Genomic DNA, 14,141 nt, shown 5'->3' on the forward strand with positions numbered 1-14,141 from the left:
TATTTTGTAATCTGCTAAATCAACCGTCCTATCATGAATTCCCCCATCAGAGGAGACCAATTAATTAAGGACCTTGTAATTTTGCCAACGAGCAAGATCGTCCGCATCATCGGAAAGCAAGAGTGAAAATTATTCATGCTTCATGGAGCTCGTTGAGTCGAAAGATAAATATTTGAACAAAAATTAATTTCAATTCAGAGTACCCCGGCCGGTTGCCTCACTTGGCGGAGAAGTCTCACACTCATCAGTTCGCCCCATCCATCAAGGAACAGAGATGCTTCGACGCCGGGAAGCACGTTGTCCAAATAAAGAAACAGAGAATGTGCTCCGATTCCGAAATGGGTGAAGGCCCATAAATTAATTATACCGACCGGTTGCCGGGGCCAGTCGGCGGCATTCGGAGCTGTGCGAAAGCGACTCCAGCGAAGCACAATCAAATTGAGTTATAATTCGTAGGTTTGAAAGATGCCCCTCGCGGGAAACCGCCAAATTCTGCGCGTCAACCAAAGCTTGTCATTAAAAGGAAATTATTCAAAACTTATAACCGCATTTGTTAGGTTCACACTGGACCTGGGGCATGCGATTGTTTCCAGCCCTTCCGGTGGTCCCGGGTCGGGAGAGGTACATCAACGTATCCATGCTGCTGCATGCGCGACCTGGTGTGAAGTAATTTCATTTTAATGTTGGGGTATTAATTTATTTGAAAAAGTTGATATGCTATTAACGGTGCTGGTACCACATTGAGCGACCCCTAATGACCCGATCAAGGTTGGGACACCGAGTCATGCTGTGTGCTGATGAGCGGCTTAAATGAAAGACGGTCGGTGAGCTGGAGACGATTCTCAAGCATGTACTGCCCGGTCGGTAGGCCTCTTCCGTTCTTTGATTTTAGGCCTTCTTTATCCGCACTGTAATGGAGCGAGTATTTAATCCGAGAGGAATAGGGCGACGGGAGTACCCATCATTAATCATACTTTCGATGAGATTACATATGTTTGGGAGTTACAACGAAAGCTAATTGAATTGAAGCATAGAAAACGTGGACAGAAATGAAAACGGTCCATAAAACATATTTCCATTGGAAATTGTCAATACCGAATTTACGGTAGAAGTTGTTCTTATGTAAATAAAACTTGTTGTATAATTGAAAACTACAATCGTAAATGTAAATTCAATTAAGGTAGTTAAAAAAATACGAAGCACAAACCATAATGCAAGCAGAGCTTTCTATTTAAAAATACATAATTTAAAAAATAAATCAAAATTGGTATCATTAGTTCATTTCAGCATTTTCTGCAAGATAACTCAATTATTGCTGTTGCTCAAGAGCAACTTACTTATTAAGATCGCATCTTACTGTTTAAATCTTTCCATTTGAATTTTGCATTCCAATACTCAGTGTTGTGTTACACTCTGTGCAAAAATTCTGCTCTTTGATTTTACTCTGTCTTAACGATTTTATAAAATTGACTAAGCAAAAGCATCTGATTGTACATAATATGCATGGCGATCAGTAAATCAGAACTTTTTGTACCTGCCCACTACAACCAGCATAGTGTATGGGGGACTGAGCAACAAAAGATCAAAAGGACAAAAAGCTTGATGTCTAAGATCAAACATCTGGAGATTTAGAAACCTCTATTTGAAAGACATTAAGGTTTTTTTTTCAAAAAGCTCATAAGCTTCGTTGTTAAAGGCTTTCCACGGAGCTCGGAAGCCTCCTTTCAAGAGGCTCGGAAGCCTCCTTTCAAGAGGCTCGGAAGCCTCCTTTCAAGAGGCTCGGAAGCCTCCTTTCAAGAGGCTCGGAAGCCTCCTTTCAAGAGGCTCGGAAGCCTCCTTTCAAGAGGCTCGGAAGCCTCCTTTCAAGAGGCCTCAAGCCTCCTTTCAAGAGGCTCAGGAAGCCTCCTTCAAGAGGCTCAGAAGCCTCCTTTCAAGAGGCTCAGAAGCCTCCTTTCAAGAGGCTCAGAAGCCTCCTTTCAAGAGGCTCAAGCCTCCTTCAAGAGGCTCAGAAGCCTCCTTCAAGAGGCTCAGAAGCCTCCTTTCAAGAGGCCTCAGCCTCCTTTCAAGAGGCTCAGAAGCCTCCTTTCAAGAGGCTCAGAAGCCTCCTTCAAGAGGCTCAGAAGCCTCCTTTCAAGAGGCTCAAAGCCTCCTTCAAGAGGCCTCAAGCCTCCTTCAAGAGGCCTCAAGCCTCCTTTCAAGAGGCCTCGGAAGCCCTCCTTTCAAGAGGCCTCGAAGCCTCCTTTCAAGAGGCTCGGAAGCCTCCTTTCAAGAGGCTCAGGCCTCCTTTCAAGAGGCCTCAAGCCTCCTTTCAAGAGGCTCAGAAGCCTCCTTCAAGAGACTCAGAAGCCTCCTTTAAAGAGGCTCAGAAGCTTTCTTTCAAGAGGCCTCAGAGCTTTCTTTCAAGAGGCTCACGAAGCCTCCTTTCCTGAGGCTCACGAAGCCTCCTTGCAAGGGGGTCACGAGGCTTCCTTTCAAGAGGCTCACGAAGCCTCCTTTCAAGAGGCTCACGAAGCCTCCTTTCAAGAGGCTCACGAAGCCTCCTTTCAAGAGGCTCACGAAGCCTCCTTTCAAGAGGCTCACGAAGCCTCCTTTCAAGAGGCTCACGAAGCCTCCTTTCAAGAGGCTCACGAAGCCTCCTTTCAAGAGGCTCACGAAGCCTCCTTTCAAGAGGCTCACGAAGCCTCCTTTCAAGAGGCTCACGAAGCCTCCTTCCAAGAGGCTCACGAAGCCTCCTTTCAAGAGGCTCACGAAGCCTCCTTTCAAGAGGCTCACGAAGCCTCCTTTCATGAGGCTCACGAAGCCTCCTTTCAAGAGGCCTCACGAAGCCTCCTTCAAGAGGCTCACGAAGCCTCCTTTCAAGAGGCTCACGAACCTCCTTTCAAGAGGCTCGGAAGCCTCCTTTCAAGAGGCTCGGAAGCCTTCTTTCAAGAGGCTCACGAAGCCTCCTTTCAAGAGGCTCACGAAGCCTCCTTTCAAGAGGCTCACGAAGCCTCCTTTCAAGAGGCTCACGAAGCCTCCTTTCAAGAGGCTCACGAAGCCTCCTTTCAAGAGGCTCACGAAGCCTCCTTTCAAGAGGCTCACGAAGCCTCCTTCCAAGAGGCTCACGAAACCTCCTTTCAAGAGGCTTACGAAGCCTTCTTTCAAGAGGCTCACGAAGCCTCCTTTCAAGAGGCTCACGAAGCCTCCTTTCAAGAGGCTCACGAAGCCTCCTTCCAAGAGGCTCACGAAGCCTCCTTTCAAGAGGCTCACGAAGCCTCCTTTCAAGAGGCTCACGAAGCCTCCTTTCAAGAGGCTCACGAAGCCTCCTTTCAAGAGGCTCACGAAGCCTCCTTTCAAGAGGCTCACGAAGCCTCCTTTCAAGAGGCTCACGAAGCCTCCTTTCAAGAGGCTCACGAAGCCTCCTTTCAAGAGGCTCACGAAGCCTCCTTTCAAGAGACCCACGAGGCCTCCTTTCAAGAGGCTCACGAAGCCTCCTTTCAAGAGGCTCAGAATCCTCCTTTCAAGAGGCTCGAAGCCTCCTTTCAAGAGGCTCAAGCCTCCTTTCAAATCGATTAACATGAAGATTTACGATATCCCAACTACTTTTATGAGTTGGAATAGCTCCACAAGACTTCATCACATAATTATAGACACATTAGATAATTCTTTCGACATTCACGATACTCCAAACTGTTTTTGAGTACAGATCTTGATATTCAGATCGACTGAGGGAAAAACCCTATTTGTTTTGTTACCTTGCTCTCCTCGGACCTCGGATTCTACCATTCAAACTTTCCATCTTTCCATCCTATTCGTGTCTCTACTTAAACTTCTCCGGTACTGCCAATATGTTTTGCTTCGAGGGAAGTCAGCCTGTTATGCTGTTCAGTAGCACTCCTTTGTACTGACGCCGGTGTACCCAGCCTTCACCTTGAAGTGACTGGCGTCTCGGCGACTTTAGCAGCTCATTCTTCACAATCTACTCGGTCTCGTCCCAACGGCGAATCTAACCTACTCCGTCAGAGCCCCGGCGAAGGAGGTTCTTCCGATACCGACGCCAACCAGCCGAGTGCCAAGGTCAGTCCAGCGATCCCGGGGGAGCAGGACGTCTTGTTCACTGGTGCCCTGACGACCCGTAACTGGTTGTATTTCATCGCGAACTTCTCGGTCTAGTCCCCGGCGGCGGATCTAGCCTACGCCGACGGAGAGTTCCCCGACGTGCGTAGGAAGTTCTCCCGATACCGATGCTCTTTGGTCATAATGCCATTTCTTCTGCAACTCGGATAAAAGCCATGTAGCTACCCTGTCGATTGCATTCCACGTGCCTTCCTCTCGGCACATTTTTCTATCACGTTCTCTTGGTTTAAACCGTGTATTTCCCTTCGAACTGCCTCAAACCTATGACATTCAAAGATCACGTGCTCCACCGTTTCCTCGATGTTCTCACACTCCAGCATGCCCAAACCGATGTAAATATTTCCTGAAGCAGCCGTGGCCTGACAGGAACTGTATCAGGTGAAAGTTTACTTCGCCATGCTTCCTGTTCATCCACGTTGACAGGTTTGGAATGAGTCGGTGGGTCCATCTTGCATTGTCCGTACTGCCTCATTCATGCTACCACCTCTCCATTGAACGGATTCGCACGTTTCTCGTGTCTTTTCGCTGATAGCACTCAATATCTTCCGCTAGGCTAATGCAGATAGGGACCATCCCGGCGATAACGCGTACCGCCTCCGACGATATCGTTCTGTACGCGCTCGTGACTCGTACGGTCATCAGCCGGAACACACTTTGTAACCCTTTACGGTTCCGCTTGGTTTTCAGCCCATTACCCCAAGCAGGGACGCCATATCATACCGCAGTATCGATGACGAGACACTAGCTAGTAGGCGCCTGGTGCTACTTCTTGGACCGCCAATGTTTGGCATGATCCTTGCTATCATATCCTTCGCCAACTTTTCGCAGACGTAATCGACGTGGCTATTGAAATTTAGCCGGTCACCGCTCACCCCTCCCAGATGTTTCAGTGATCGCTTCGATGCAATCGCATGATTACCAACGACGATCTCCATCCGCTGAATCGCCCTACAGTTGCTGACTATTAGCACCTCCGTTTTATGGTGAGCTATTTGCAGCTTCACTCCGTTCATCCAGCTCTCGATCATTGCAATCGCCTCCGTCGCCAAAACCTCTACTTCTTCAAGTGTCTCGCCCATCACCGTTAGTGACACGTCATCCGCAAAACCCACGATTTTAACTTTTCTAGGCAACCACAGACTCAGGACTCCATCGTACATCCAGTTCCAAAGAGTTGGACCGAGAATGGAGCCTTGAGGAACGCCCACTGTAACCCGCATCGACTTACGCCCTTCGTTAGTGTCGTACACCAACACTCTGCACTGAAAGTAGCTCTTCAGGATAATCTTCTCAAGGAGCTTCCCGAGTGTGTCCAACAGACATGTAGGTCTGTACGAAGCCGGATTACCCGGAGTCTTTCCTGGCTTCGGCAGCAACACCAGCTTCTGAATCTTCCACATTTCTGGGAAAATGCCTTCGTCCAGGCACTTTTGCAGCACTGTGCTGAACATATCCGGACATGCCAGGAGCGCAGCTTTCAGCGACACATTCGATATTCAATCCGGACTGGGGCTTTCTTCGCCTGTAGGCGCTTTGTCGCTTCTGCAAGCTCCTCATTGGACACTTGTTGGTACTCAGCGTTTGTTTCTTCTTCTTCTTCGCCGTACGGTATTGGTGGTCCGACGCAGAATTCTGTCCTATTGTTTCCTATTGAAAATTGGCCAGATCGGGCTCGGAGGTTATGGCTAAAATACTATTTTTTTATACATAAAACGCGACTGGACACAACACTTATGGTTCTTACAAACGAAAAAAGGTTTTTTTTTTAAATTACCGTCATCGGGGGTGACAATGGGTCAAGGGGTGAGAATGGGTCTCAATCTGGAGGTCGGATAACAAAATCGTCCAAAAAGGTGTCTTATAATTTTGTTTTCTTGCCCTCAGATACATTCGATCTATTCTACACGCATTCTAAGTAGATGAAACAGTGACCCATTCTCACCCCCATTTGACCCATTGTCACCCCGACGACGGAACCTTTTTGTCGACCGGTTTCGGGCTCGATGCTGCCCATCTACAGGACGTGGTCCAACTGATACAAAGAGGGACGATTACATTTTTGTACTTGGCACAGTACACGTCGAAAAGAGATAGCTTCACATTATTTTTTGTTTCGTCAAGTGGAAGAGGGAAGATGATATTGGGGCTTCATCTTCATTCATTAGCGTAGTTAGGTAAGCGGCGATGTGATTGGGGGGTGCTCGTTTTCTCCCTAGGTGTCTGCGCAAGCTTATAATAGCTTCAGCCACGGGTACATTTGGAAACAGCGCAGTTGAAGGAAAAAAACACCGTTAAAACGTGCAGTGCACATTGGCCAAACGCGCCGGAAATTCAAGGTCCGCTTAAGGGGGCATAGAAACGCAGCGGAGAATGTCGAACTTGACCACTCTATAGATTGGGAATAGGCAAAGTTAAAAAAGTGCGTAAAGAAGTATTCCCAATTAAACGCTTGGGAATCTCTTTACATCGCCACTGCCGAAGAGCCGATAATGAATGAAGATGAAGCCCCAATATAATCTTCCCTTTTCCACTTGACGAAACAAAAAATAATGTGAAGCTATCTCTTTTCGACGTGTACTGTGACAAGTACAAAATGTAATCGTCCATCTTTGTAACCAGTTGGACCACGTCCTGTAGATGGGCAGCATCGAGCCTGAAACCGGTCGACAAAAGGTAATTTAAAAAAAAACTTTTTCGTTTGTTAGAACCATAAGTGTTGTGCCCAGTCTCGCGTCGCGTTGTATGTATGTGATATAGTTCTTACGTTAGCACAATCTCTAAAAAATGAGTACTATTTTTAATTTGCTCGAGAAGGGCACCATTACCACTTGGTGGATTAATCAAGGTCAATGGGCCCTCATTAGCTGTGCGGTAAGATGGGAGGCTACAAAGCAAGACCATGGTGAGGGTGGCTGTGTTCGTTTCTCGGTGCCGGTCTAGAGAATTTACGGGGCATAAAAGGGGCACGAATGCAGAAATGGTAACTTGGCTTAAGAAACCTCGTAGTTGTTAACTGTTGAAGTGCTTAATGAACAATTGGCTGCGAGGCGGCAATGTCCCAGTGGGGGATGTAATGCCATTGAAGAAGAAGATCTTTTGGTACACTGCCTTCAAAAAGTTTATTCCTAGTGCGCCGCATGTTTTCACCAGTGCACCAGAGCTGTTCCGATTCAAATTTAATTGTTTTTGATGATTCTACAGCTAAAAGAAAATTTTACTGAAACGCCTTCGGTTGAAGCTCTTGCTGAATCACACCAAATGGTTGCAGAGGAACTAAGAGTTAGGTTTTATTAAAATTTATAGCAACACTATAGACGATAGAAGCAACGAAAAAAATGTGGATGCGATATTTGTGATCATAATAACACGTTTTTTTTTCGTACTTACGTACTGTGTAATGATGTCCATTGGAGGAATTCCAATTAAGTAAACTGCGGGATTTTTTGTCCCGGGATATCCCGATATATACTCTGCAACAAATACAATCTGTTGTATTACTAACCTTTGTCAGATATACATTGTGCATTTGCAAATATGTTACAAATTAATTTTCAACACAGTACTCAGATAAAAAGGCTTTTAACCAACAATTTGTACATTTTTATACTCAGCACGGGTAAAATTGTGCGGACGATCATGGCCGATCACGCGAGTCCCGGAGATAAGATTGGCATTGACAACATATTGATATGCAATTATACTCTACATGAAACAACTTGAACCAAATACAGGTAACAATTTCTTATTCCATTACCTCTACAAATCAGCTCAAGAAAGCAAATCAATCAGTTACACGACCCCCATATATTCCCTGATTGAAATGACCCGCAAATCAAGAGTAATGATCCGCCGGACCACACCGGGCCACCTTTACCACCCGAAGCGTGAACAAGAACGATGGGATCTCTCTCACCTCACGCCACCACCAGAGGGGTTGACTGCGTGGCGAACGCCGCCGCCGCTGATTCCATTTCAACTGGATGCTCTGATACCGACGACGACCATAACCAACCCAATCGGCCACCGTAGCTCATATATCACCCCGTCTCCAGTTCGGCCGGTTCCGCTGATGACGGACATGCGTGACCACTTCTGTCTGTCTATTTCTTGCCACTTTGCCCCGACCCGGTTGGTATAAGTGGAGAACATCTGATGGGAATTGGCTCGCTGACCACGACGATGATGACGAGGTTCATTTGTAACAATCATCACCACGCGTAACCAGTCCGAGTCCAAGTCGTTCAAGCGATTCCCGAGGTAATAGAAATCCCAACAATTTGAACTTTTGGGTATTGAAATTTACAAATATCATGACAAATTCTTTTTGGGGGAGAAACAATTTCAAATTTTGTGATTCCTGAATATCCTGATCACCTTGTTGTGTAATTCAGATGTGTATGAAATGACAATAAACACGAAACACTAAACGAAAACCATAAATGTGTTACTCCCAACAATTCGGTTCGGCCCGACGTTCGGTGGGGAAGCAAGCTCCACAAATCAAAACATGTTGAACTGTGATATGATAGCTCCCCTTCGCGTTCCATCGGTGAGATGGTCCATAAATAATGAATCGATTTGTGGCACCCGACTGTGTTTATGTAGGTGCATTTGGGTACCAGGTCCCACTCATCGAACGGAACGAGTTTCTAATTCGACTCAGATGGCGATGAGTTGGTGCCGCGCCGCACGGTACGGGGGATTAATTATGCAAACACCCGGAACAAAAATTTGTTAATTGGTGGTGCATAAAATTGAAAAGCGTTTTGTTAGCAACGGTCGCGCGTCTTGGTGTTGTACAACAAGACACGGCTGGGATCGCTGGACATTCAACAACGGCAGGTCCACACGATTGACGGATGTTTAAAGTTCTGAACGGAGTTTTTAGCCCAGGTCAAAATGACTTAATTAATTAATTGAAATAAATTCAGGCGAACGGTAGGTAAGGTCCGGTGACTCTAACGGGTAGTTGTTGCACATATTTGCTGGTACCATCTCACGGATGGTAACAAATTCTCGAGGGATATTTCTAATATGAACTGGGAAACGGGTACATAGTTGGTGGACTTGTGAATGGAACGAAATACATTATACTGCACCGATGTCTACATCAGGAGCAGCTTACTATTGCGGAGCATGGTTTAATACATTATTGGTAGGGTACAACTCAGACTACCGAGGGATTGTGATAAATATTTAATTAATTAAATTAGATATCGCAAGCAGGAAGGCAAAACAAGATTATAACACTATTTTTACATCAAGTATTTATAACAAATGTTGGAATAATTGAGTATCGATAAATTGTTTGAATTTTTTTCAAACAATTTTATGTTACCATTCGTTTATTTATTAAGGCTCAGGCGTTTTCTGAAAACTTTGCGGAGCCAAATACAATTTAAATAATACACAATTAAATAATAACATCTTGTCAATCATTTTGTGGTCTTTCGAGAGTTCTTTCTTGGAGGGGCGCGCTCGGTCGATCCAGATGAAGCAAATTGTGCCCGACGCTGGCTCGCCTATAGCTTCCGTGTTTTTTCCTTCATGACTACCTTGAAGTCGTTGACCAACTGCACTGCGAACAGTTTGCAATCCCGAACGTCCTTTCAATATACTCGTCGTCAATATCAGGTCTCTGCTTCTCGTTTACTTCCTGCATCTGACTTTCTTCTTCTTCTTCTTGATGGTCTTCAATAGTTACTTCCTCTTGTTCAAAGATTCCGTCTTCTGTTACTTCCGTTACTTTCGCTTCTTTTACAATTTCCGACGTTTTAACTGTTGGAATGATGAATCCGTGTTGTTGGTTCCGATTTTTCCAGGATGGGCAAGTGTTTTGACGAAGTCCTGTTGCTTGACACAGAAAGCACGTGTTCCTCAAACCGTCATGAAACAATTTTACTTTTCGGAAGTTGACTTCAATTGTCGGAGGAATTTCCTTCTCCATTTCCATATACACACCCCAAACACAAGTGTAAACATGGTCCAAACCCAGGTTAGGAGGAAACTTTTCACGAATTGTACGTTGAGCTTCTCCGAACTGGTTGAGAACCACTGTCAGGTCGTTGTCTGTTATTTCAGATGGCAGATCAAATTTCTGAACGTAGCGAGAATTGCGGCCCGCTTCCATCATGCACACATCCACAGTTTTCGCATTAGCGTATTTGAACTTCCTTGGTTCCACATTTCTTCGAAGCGATTCTATCATAACTGCCTCGGAAATAAATTTGATGCAAATGCTTCTATTTTCCGTCAGTTTGTATACTGCTTCCACATCCGACACATGACATTCCAAACACTTCACGAATGCAGCAATCTCTAGTCAAATTTTAATGAAATAATTTTAATTTATAAATTTTTTTGAAATAATTTACAAAAGGGTTATATAGAACCCGGTAGAAGCCATCCCAACTAACATCTTAAGTTTCGTAACGCTCTTGATCAGAGGACAATATCGAAAACTAGTACATTGGACGAAAGTTGCCTTGTTCAAAGTATTCGTTTTCATTAATAAGCTGCCCGATTTGTTGAACTCCGGACATTTCTCAAAGCAAATTACATGGTGTCTGCAAATTATCCGTACAGGTTTTGATAGTTCACTTCTACAGAGCAAAAGCAGACAATAATTAAATAAATCAGTAGGTCTATGGGTATAGCAACTCAACAATCAACATGCTATATATCCTGTTATATATAAAGCTAAAAAATAATTCTATATTCTGGGAATACTGTGAGTCATCCGATGTACGAAAAACAACTTTAAAAGTCTTCCGAGTTTTTTGAACGAAAAGGAATGGCCTTTCAACTCACCGGATTTTAATTATTTCTGCCATTCTGTATGTTCCATCTTGAAAACAACAGCCAAATAAACTCACTGAGACAATTGAATTCATGTCATAATCATCTTCTTCTTCTTCTTCTTATTGGCATTACATCCCCACACTGGGACAGAGCCGCCTCGCAGCTTAGTGTTCGCTAAGCACTTCCACAGTTATTAACTGCGAGGTTTCTAAGCCAGGTTACCATTTTGTATTCGTATATCATGAGGCTAGCACGACGATACTTTTATGCCCAGGGAAGTCGAGACAATTTCCAATCCGAAAATTGCCTAGACCGGCACCGGGAATCGAACCCAGCCACCCTTAGCATGGTCTTGCTTTGTAGCCGCGCGTCTTACCGCACGGCTAAGGAGGGCCCCGATGTCATAATCATAGAAATGTCTAAAAAGTATCTGTATAAAACATACGGCCATCGTGATTATTTTCCGACATGGTCGAAGACGTATAACTCAGGATACAGGTACCATTTTTTAATGAACAAATAAGGCTTGGTTTATGTAAACCTATCATAATATCTAGCAATACATGCTGGTATTTTAATTTGACCTGAATTATGAGGGAATACCTGTTTTGTTTTACGGATAATTTGCAGACACCCTGTAGAAGTTGAAGTTAATGAGGAATGGAGATACTTTTGGGCACAATCTAGTTCATCCAAAACATGCGTGAATTCATGCCTTGAATTTAACGATCTTGTCAAGGCCATAGATAATGATCTCCAGTTCAGTTCGTTAAATCTGCAACCATGAAAAAGCGTAATGCGTATTTCAAACTAAGCTCAGGTCATCCTAGTTAGATCAAGGATTTCTGGTGATTATGTTGAAAACTCTATACCCTGCATTAAAATAACCTCATTGGAAAAGGGGCGCGGATGTGGAGGTAGAAGTACTGTTCAGTTCTCGACTTAGCCAGTGTAACTTCTGGAATCCTTGACTGATTTTAACTAGATCTGTACGCCGATTGAATTTAAACCGGCGGCGGCGTGTTAGATCATTTTTTTCTTTTAGGTATTCCTCCAAAAGTTCCTCCAGGAATTCCTCAGGAAGTTCCTATACGAATTGCTCCGGAAGTCCCTTCAGGAATCCCTCTGAAAGTTACTCCAGGAGCTCCTCCGAAAGTTCCTCCGGAAGTCCCTTCAGGAATCCCTCTGAAAGTTACTCCAGGAGCTCCTCCGAAAGTTCCTCCAGGGATTCCTTCGGAAGTTCCTCCAGGAATTGCTTCGGAAGTTCCTCCAGGAATTCCTTCGCAAGTTCCTCCAGGAATTCCTTCGGAAGTTCCTCCAGGAATTTCTTCGGAAGTTCCTCCAGGAATTCCTTCGGAAGTTCCTCCAGGAATTCCTTCGGAAGTTCCTCCAGGAATTCCTTCGGAAGTTCCTCCAGGAATTCCTTCGGAAGTTCCTCCAGGAATTCCTTCGGAAGTTCCTCCAGGAATTCCTTCGGAAGATCCTCCAGGAATTCCTTCGGAAGTTCCTCCAGGAATTCCTTCGGAAGTTCCTCCAGGAATTCCTTCGGAAGATCCTCCAGGAATTCCTTCGGAAGTTCCTCCAGGAATTCCTTCGGAAGTTCCTCCAGGAATTCCTTCGGAAGTTCCTCCAGGAATTCCTTCGGAAGATCCTCCAGGAATTCCTTCGGAAGTTCCTCCAGGAATTCCTTCGGAAGTTCCTCCAGGAATTCCTTCGGAAGTTCCTCCAGGAATTCCTCCGGAAGTTCCTCCAGGAATTCCTTCGGAAGCTCCTTCAGGAATTCCTTCGGAAGCTCCTTCAGGAATTCCTTCGGAAGCTCCTCCAGGAATTTCTTCGTAAGTTCCTACAGGGATTGCTTCGGAAGTTCCTCCAGGAATTCCTTCGGAAGATCCTCCAGGAATTCCTCCGGAAGTTCCTCCAGGAATTCCTCCGGAAGTTCCTCCAGGAATTCCTTCGGAAGCTCCTCCAGGAATTCCTTCGTAAGTTCCTACAGGGATTGCTTCGGAAGTTCCTCCAGGAATTCCTTCAGAAGTTCCTCCAGGAATTCCATCGAAAGTTCCTCCAGGAATTCCTTCAGAAGCTCCTCCACGAATTCCTTCTGAAGCTCCTCCAGGAATTTCTTCGGAATCCTCCTCCGTTCCTCCAGGAATTCCTTTGGAAGTTCCTCCAAGAATTCCTTCTGAAGCTCCTCCAGGAATTTCTTCGGAAGTTCCTCCAGGAATTCCTTCGAAAGTTCCTCCAGGTATTAATGGAGGAAGTTCCTCCAGGAATTCCTCCGAAAGTTCCTCCAACTGGAACATCCTACAGAAATTCCCCTGGAACTTCCTACAGGAATTCCCCTGGAACTTCCTACAGGAATTCCCCTAGAACTTCCTACAGGAACTCACCTGGAACTATCTCCAGAAATTGCTTCATGTAGAATAGGCTTTTTCGAAAAATTCGCATAAACAGCGACTCCAGTCAGCGGACACATTCATTTAGAAAACGACAAAAATTCACCACGCTTTTTAATGGACCACTCACTTTCATGTGGTAACACACGAACTGAGCAGCCTGTCAGGGTGAGCTGTGTGTGATTTATTTGAGAATAGTAATCCTGGCGTCCGTGTAATTTTTTCTTTACGATGCAATCATCTTAGCATGGATGAGAATGACCTTGGATTATACTGCGATCCAAGGTTTTCACTGCATTGGTTTCAAAATATTTCAACCCTGATTTTGAGCATCGCCTTAACCTGGGCTAGCTTTTGTTTATATTATTGAGACTACATCACAACGAGCCATTGGGTCTGCTCTGCTGGGATGTTTTGCCGGATTCCAGTCCAGCGCTGCAGATTTTTTCTCCGCTATTTCGTAACGTGTAGTCAACCCTCCTCCATTTACGCTGTCGAATTTATATATATATATATATATATATATATATATATATATATATATATATATATATATATATATATATATATATATATATATATATATATATATATATATATATATATATATATCTCGGCTTCTGATTGCACAGCTTCGATGAAGCTCCGCATTCAAGATCCAGTTGTTAGGCCACTGCAGGGAATAATAGGATTATAATATTAAAATAACATATTACTTTGAGAACAGCCACCAGGCACCACCGGTAGCCATCGAATGAATACTTGAAGTTCTGCGTGATTTTCGCTGTTACACACCAAGTCTCACAACATAACATATTTAATATTCGATGT

Source organism: Armigeres subalbatus, chromosome 3, assembly GCF_024139115.2.
Source record: "Armigeres subalbatus isolate Guangzhou_Male chromosome 3, GZ_Asu_2, whole genome shotgun sequence".
NCBI classification, from domain to species: domain Eukaryota; kingdom Metazoa; phylum Arthropoda; class Insecta; order Diptera; family Culicidae; genus Armigeres; species Armigeres subalbatus.